The following is a 6,214-nucleotide window of genomic DNA, read 5'->3' as shown; positions in this document are numbered from 1 at the left end:
CGTTTGTATTTTGCCTTTTCGTGCCATACTACAGCCTTCTTCAACATGCATTTAGCAAACTCAGTCCAGATCCTACAGGGCATAAGAATAATGGTGATAGCAAGGATCAGCATATACTGTATGTCTTATTTCTGTACTTGTGTTAAGTATTGCATTCAGAGCTTTGAGATATATTAAAATTCTGACTTAATAACCTTAATAACCTAAAGCTCTGCGATATCTCAAATTTATTCTGAAATATCTATTTTTTTTATCATGCTATCTCAGGGTTTCTCAACTAAGGATCCTGCACAGGTTACCAAGGGTTCCCCGAGCCATGAGAAATTTCAGTCTCTCATATAAGTTCCCACTGACATCATTGATCTTTTTAGCTATCTGTAAGGGGCTAATTCTTACTGATGACCACAAATGTAAAGAGCATTCTTCCCACTGACCATCAAACTAATGTTTCTTGCTTTGTGTATATATATTGGGGTTTTCATGAGCTGTAAGCCATAATCATCACAACTATGACAAATCCCGGCTTGAACTATCTTGCTTTGCATGTAATGAGTCTATCTCATATATTAGTTTCACCTTTTAAGTTGCATTACTGAAGCAAATGAACTTTTGCACGATATTCTAATTTTTCGAGTTTCACCTGTATGTATATATATATATATATATATATATAAATTCCAATTTACTATTCACAGGATTCTCTGCGCATGCGCCAGGAGTTAAAGTTACGAAGATCAAGTCTGCATCCACCACCAAGAACAGATATGGTGAGGAACTGCTGGTGGCATAGTATGCATATCATATATTAAGCATATCTAAATTTAAAAGCAAAATTGTTATATACTGTAGCCTAACAGTCCTTAGATGTAGTGGTAGCATTGGTTTTATTTTTTCAGACTTTTTTATTTTTTACACCTGATTATCTGTAAGTAACATACTTGCTGTCCTTCATATCTGCTTTTTGTTCTTTGATAAATCTGTGGGAAGGCCATAGTTGTCACACAAGCTGGACTTCAAACAAGTCTGCCTTTTGTTCATCTCCACTGCAGGTTGGATTGGTGGGACTGGTAGTTTCTTTTAAGCACTTAGGAACTGACAAGGAGACTGCATTTTTACCAAAATCCTTAGTTGTTTTCTGTATATCCTAAAAATTGTTCTTGGCCTGAAATGTGAAAACTAATGCTACCACCTCTAAGGACTGGTAAGCTACAATATAGATGAAGTTTTTTTTTGTTGGGTGTAGCTATGCTTTGATTGAAAACATAGAAAAATCAACCATGTTAACAAGACACAGGTTGTTATTTATGGGTGTGGAGACCATGAGAAAAGGAGGAATTAATTTTCCTGATGGGTTATATCTGGTTCTCAATGTAAGGATTTTAGGATTCACCAATGAGTTCATTGTTTAGTCAGCAGTGGAAAAAGATGTTCACTGAGCTAGCTATGGGTTGTGAAAGGGAAAAGGGATGGTTCCTGCATTGATTGTTAGACAGGTATGTATATAAAACTCTACCTTCAATAGGATATGTTGCTAGCACACCCTATAACCTCTGCCCTGGCATAACATTTCCCCTGGCATAAGTTTTCCCCCACCTGCCTACTATACACATCTTTAATTACACTGCAATGACCCCTCCCCTTCCTCCTTCTCTGTTTGCTTTGCAGATCCTTAATACTGGTTAACCCACTTGCTATTTTTTGTTTCTGATATATGCTATTATTACGGGTTTATGAAGCATTCATAACCAGCACTGCACCTTGATGAAAAGAATGTAGTACGTACTGTACCTTACCATAATATAAATTACTAATTGTCTTTATGTATCATTGTTCTTTCACAATTAATGTAATCATATGATGACACTACTATATCTGTGAACCAGTACAGACTATTTCTCTGTTATAATGCAGATGTCAAAGTGTTACTAAACCCACAACAGTAAAATCAGTCTCTATATGCAGTAAAGCATGCTTGTTATACTCACTGTGGAACCTAAGGAGTTAATCCTCTGTATTGTTTAGAAAGGAGGTTTGATCCTGTCTTCTCTGAACCTCCCCTTCTTCTACTGCCCCCTAATATATCTGCTGATAACACAACACTGATTGGCCATGTGCTGATCACATGCACCCTCCCCGCAAAAAAATACTCTCTATCAATTCACACTAAACTTTCCACTGGAAAGTTTAGTGTGTATTGCTAGAGAGTATTTTGTTGTGGGGACAATCGGTGTTGTACAGACAGAGGGTCAGGGGTTATGCAGCCTCAGGAGAATGAAACCTCCTCCTACAAGATTAACCAGTGCTCAGCTGGACACTGATAGAAGCCACAAGACTGCGATATACTGCTGATGAGAAAAGCTATTTAGCAGTTTATATTTACTAAATAATTGCATATCCATGTTCTGTGTACTGTGGGAGACCAGATATAGTGAATGCAGGGTCATGGGTTTAGTAACACTTAAAAAAAAAAGAAAAGACTATGCGGTCACTTACTGTGGGTTCCGTTATGTCTGAAATCTATATGGTAGAGTATCTCAACTATTAGGTACAGGTGGAGTTAGCAGAGTTGTTAATATTATTTGTGGATGAGGAACTGTGAAGTTGAAGGCAAAGTATTCAGTTTTAGATCCTGCACTGGTGCCCAGGAGTGTTGAGCTGTCTTCCAGTGAAGGCAAGCTGACCTGTCTCAGATTTTGAACTAGGGCCCAGCAGCATAGAGCTATCTTACTATGGAGGGAAACTCATCAGTATTATTATGCATTGTAATATTCAATAAGCTGGCAGAACAAATATTTAGGCAGGCAAAAAAATTCATATATATGTATTTAAATGTATATTAAGCTGTGGTGCAGGAGCTCCACTTTATTGACTTATATCAGCCTTTATCAACCAGGGTGCCTTCACGTTTCTTCAGAGGTGCCCTCGCAAATTGCCTAAAAATTGCCCAAAAAACTGTATAATAGCTAGTGGATGGATCAAGCCTGCCTTTTAATTAAACAAATCCACAGGTTTCCATTGTGCACCATTACAACCTTCTAGCCACTAGTGTAACAGCCAATGATGTGATCAGTTGATAAACCCTTCCCCTGCCCCTCTCTGTCAGCAATGGGGTCATGTTTGCTGAGTGATTGGGGAGAAACTGAGGGAGAAAAGAAACTTCAGAAAAGTAGTCAGTACCAGTGTGCAAAAGTGTATTTGCTTTGGAGAAAAAAATCGGCTCTAACATTGGGTGTCCTACGTGTTTGGATGTTGCTACATTATGCTGAGAAATACTGACTTAAAGAAATAAGCATACTAGTACTATTATAAAATCCAAAGTAGGGAACTGTACTAAAGCCCTACTATTAAGAATAAACTAACCTAACTATACTTTTTTTTTTTATTTTGCAGGGCAGTTCAAAATTTCCAGATTCAAAGAGTCAGGTTCCTTCACCACAGTGGTTGAGCAATTTAGGAGCAACAGGTACAAGGAGCCGTGACTCCTCGCCACACAGATTCAACAGTTCACAAACTACAGGCACAAAGAGCAGAGACCCATCACCACATAGAACTGTCAGTTCAAAAACTTCGAGCAGCCGCGATCCTTCACCTCATCGGTCTAGCAGTTCAAGAGCATTAGGCACCATGAGCCAAGACCCCTCAACATATCGCACCAATAGTTCAAGAGTAATAGGCACTATGAAACGTGATCCCTCCCCGCAACGCAGGAACAGTTCAAGATCAGTGTGCTCCAGGAGTCGTGACCCATCACCACACTGCATAAGCAATTCTAGAGCAGTGGGCTCCATGAGTCGTGACCCGTCACCACACCGTACCATTGGTTTATGGTCAGGCACCACAAGCCGTGATTCTTCACCACACCGCATAAACAATTCAAGAGCAGTGGGCTCCATGAGTTGTGACCCATCACCAAACCGCACCAGCAGCTCAAGGGTTGGCACCATGAGCCGTGATCCCTCACCACACCGCATAAACAATTCAAAGGCAGTGAGCTCCATGAGTCGTGACCCATCACCACACCGTATCAGCAGTTCAAGAATAGGCACAAAGAGTAGAGACTCCTCCCCACACCGTATCAGCAATTCAAGGGCAGGCCACATGAGCCATGATCCCTCACCACACCGTGCATATAATTCAAGAGCAGTTGGCTCAATAAGTCGAGACCCGTCACCACATCGTACCAGCAATTCAAGAGCAGGCACCATGAGCCGTGATAACTCACCACACCGCGGAAATAGTTCAGGAGCAATGGGTGCCATTAGTTGTGACCCATCACCACACCGAATCAGAAGTTCAAGAACAGGCACAAAGAGTAGAGACTCCTCCCCACACCGTCCAGTGATTAAGGTAAAAATACCCAAAGAGGCAGTTATAATAATAAGATGTACAGTAGATAGCTGATGCAAAAAATATAGGGAACTGAAAACCCAGTTATTTTAGCCATTTGTAGCTAATTTGAAATGCACTTTTACCATGGTACTGTGATGAAAGTATTCCTTCATTCTAAATTAATTATTAATCACACTGAACATTTAACAGGGAAGAATAACAACAACTCCAGAGCCCGAATGGATAAACCGGGAAAGAATATTGCGGCCAGTAGGAGACAATAATAAGGTTATATACATATGCAGTTGTGTTTTTACTGATGTTAACTAGTTAAGAATGTTGTTCTTCAGTGTGTATTTATCATGTATATTGTACATAAAAAATATAACACAAACAATCCCTGGATATAAAACCCTACCTAAACATTGTTCACTGCTTAGGTTAAAAACTGAGCTTTTTATTGCACACATTTGCAAATACATTGGCACACTGACACATCAAAGCACCTCTGATATGTGTGGTGCCTAAATCTGAACTATCTCCGTTCCTAGTCATGGGACATACAGTATATAGTATAGCAATGCACAAAGAGCGAGCAGGCTTACTGGAGGCAGCCCTTTATTCTTTAGAGTGTTAGCAAAGCCCAAATCTAACTATCAGTGCAGGGACAAGGCCATCCAGTGCTGAGCACAAGATGGGAAACTGCCCCCCCCCCCCCTCAGAAAAGTCCATGAATTAGTAGTGTCACTGGAAGGAAAAAATGTCACTGTGTCGGTGGTGTCACCAAAATGAAAAAATGTCCGTGTCGTTAGTCACTGACATGAAAAAATGTCCCTGAGTCAGTGGTGCCACTGGAATGAAAATATGTTCCTGCATCAGTGTTGTCACTGGAAGAAAAATGTTCCCATGTTGGTGGTACAACTGAAAGGCAAAATGTCCCTGTACCAGTGGTGTCATTGGAAGGAAAATGTTCTTGTATTGTTGGTGTCACTGAAAGGAAAAATGCCCCTAAATCAGTGGTATAACTGAACAGGAAAAATGTCCTTGTATCAGTGGTGTCATTGGAAGGAAAATGTTCTTGCATCGTTGGTGTCACTGAAAGGAAAAATGCCCCTAAGTCAGTGGTATAACTGAACAGGAAAAATGTCCCTGCATCGGTGGTGTGACTGGCATGAAAAAATATCCCTTCTTCAGTGGTGTCACTGAAAGGAAAAATTTCCCTGAGTCAGTGGTGTAAGTGAACAGAGAAAAATGATCCTGTGTCGGTGGAGTAATAGGAAGGGAATAAAAAGCCTCTGAAACAGTGTTGTCACTGAAAGGAAATATGTCCCTGAGTCACTGATGGAAGAAACACTGCCAAAAAGCTCCACTGTCCCTCCCACAGTACAGAGTTCTCTCCTCAACCCCTCAAACTTGCCCCCCCCACACACACACACTATAAAGCTATTCCCCCGCAGTACAGCCCTCTCCCTTAACCTCCCATTATGCTTCTCCCCACCCACACCAGCAGAGCTCTACCTCAAACCTACAAACTCTCCCCCCCACTACAAACCTCTTCTCCCTTCCCTCTCAGATCAGAGCTCCCCCCCAACAACTCGTCCAGTTCAGAACTCTTTCACCCACCCCTCCCCTTGCTACTTATCCAGTTCTCAGTGCAGGGGCTGGGCTGTCAGAGCTCTGTGTGAGGAGAGGCAAGCTATCCCTTGTAAACACAGAAGCTGACACAGGAAGTCAGTTTCTGTTTTTAGAACAAGTGACAGCAGTGAGTACAGTGCTAGTGCCGTAGGCGGCGACACCGAGTGCTGCCAAACACCGAGTGCTGCAGTCACTCTTCTCAGTGTAAACTAAAGACAATGCAGCGCTAATGAAAAAAAATTTAAGAATT

The sequence above is a fragment of the Staurois parvus genome, unplaced genomic scaffold (genome assembly GCF_062004578.1).
Source record: "Staurois parvus isolate SC_StPar_1 unplaced genomic scaffold, SC_StPar_1.0 ptg000149l, whole genome shotgun sequence".
Lineage (NCBI taxonomy): Eukaryota > Metazoa > Chordata > Amphibia > Anura > Ranidae > Staurois > Staurois parvus.
The sequence above is the reverse complement of the archived record's forward strand: the minus strand, read 5'-3'. Positions refer to the sequence as shown.